We start from the raw sequence: 2,021 nt of genomic DNA on the forward strand, positions 1-2,021 counted from the left end.
TCAGAACTGCGTTATTTCCGAATAGTATATAGTAGCTGTATCCCGTGGCTGCGCCCACATAGTAATGAAACAGGGCAAACTTTAAAAATCAATAGACGTTGGCACTATATCTGATGGTGTTCAGCTCTGACAGAAGAGCGTTTCCCGCGTGGGGTGAAAAGCACATGGCCGTGATATCTCTGGCAAACAGTAGCTACCCCCTAAAACACATGGAGCTCTAATCTCTCTCTCCAAAACGTCACACGTTACTCCTTAACAATCTCTAGATGATAATGTCTGTTGAGCAAACAGGCAGCTAGCTAAGCGGAGGTGAGGTGCACTCCCTTCCACACGTGGCCCCGCCCCCCTGCTCTCGGCCCACAGCCACTCTCTTGGGTTCGCATAAATACATCGGCACCGCAAGCGAACTCGGGTACTTAGCACCATGACAGAAGTCGCAAAATCAACTGGAAAGTTGATGCAAATTATAGAAAACAATCAGATCTAAATCAGTTAAGTAATTCTATTGTGAAAAGCGGACAGACATACAGACAGAACGTGCTTGGACCACGACATTTTTAAAACCGTTTCTTAGCGAGCTCCTATGGGCCAAGGGTAACATTCCAAATTTCAAGTCCCAAGTCCTCATGGTTCGGGAGATTTCGTGATGAGTGTGTCAGTGGTATTTGGCTTTTATATATATAGTAGATTGGATTCAATTGGATAAATTTTACTAATCCGAAGGAGAAATTCAGACGCATACAGCAGCAGAAATATACAGTATAAAAAAGGATACAGACACACAGGACAAATAACACAGCCAAACAATCGATAAATAACCAAATTAAATGTATATTGTGCAGAAAGTTCAGAATGAACTTAGAGCATGTCAGGAGTAAGTATTGAATTGCCTCATAGAAGTGGGCTGGAAAAGACCCCAGAGATGCCTCGAGCACACCATGGTGGAAGGAGCCTGTGGCTAATTGTGTTTCAAGATAGTACATCATGGAAGGGATTTTCCACTATGGCATCCAATTTTGCCACCATCATCTTTTCCCACAGAAGCTTTCAGAGTGTTAAGGGTTCAAACTTAAATGGCAAGGCTTTCCTAATAAGTTTGTTCAGGTATTGTGCTTCTTTTCAGCTCAAGTTGCTTTCCCAGGAGACCACTGCATATAACACCACAATGGCTACTATGGACTGGTAGAACATTTCCAGCAGCTTGCTGCACATCAAAGACTTGAGTCTCCTTAGCAAGTCCAGTCTGTTCTGGCCCCTCTTGTGCAGCACCACTGTGTTGTCAGACCATTTCAGTTTGCTGTCTACTGAATGTGAACGTCCCGCTGGGTGGTGGCTGCTCTCAGTGGTTCCTTGGCACATCACCAGCTCTTTTTGTCTTGCTGATGTTGACCTGCAGGTTCTCCCTGCACCACAAGGTGAAGTCCTCCATATCCTTCCTGTAATCTGACTCATCTCCATTATTAATGCAGCCTATGATGAAGGAGTCATCTGAAAAGTTCTTTAGATGGCAAGTGCTGGTACTGCACTGGAAGTCTGTTGTGTGGAAGGTAAACAGGAATGGAGGCAGGACAGTTCTCTGAGGTGCTCCGGTATTACACACCACCATTTCTGGCACACAGTCCTTCAAACCTCACAAAATGCTGTGTGTTGGTCAGGTAGTCCATGATCCAGAAGATTGTGGGGGGCATCAGGATGGAAAGCCTTCAGCTTTTTCCCCAGTCGATGGGGTATTATGGTCTTAAAGGCACTGGAGAAATTAAAGAACATGATCCTGACTGCAGTGCTGGCTTTGTCCAAGTGTGAGAAGGCTCTGTGGAGGACGTAGATCAGAGATTCCTCCATACCTATATGTGTATCTGATAGGCAAACTGCAGAGGAGCCAAATGTTCTGAATTAGGAGTTGTTGCTGTTTAAAGACCAGCCTCTCAAAGGTCTTCATGATGAAGGAAATAAGAGCAACTGGTCTGAATTCCTTTGGGATCACTGGAATGGCCCCTTCTTTGGCTAATGGGACCACCTGA

The sequence above is a fragment of the Polypterus senegalus genome, chromosome 1 (genome assembly GCF_016835505.1).
Source record: "Polypterus senegalus isolate Bchr_013 chromosome 1, ASM1683550v1, whole genome shotgun sequence".
NCBI classification, from domain to species: Eukaryota; Metazoa; Chordata; class Cladistia; order Polypteriformes; family Polypteridae; genus Polypterus; species Polypterus senegalus.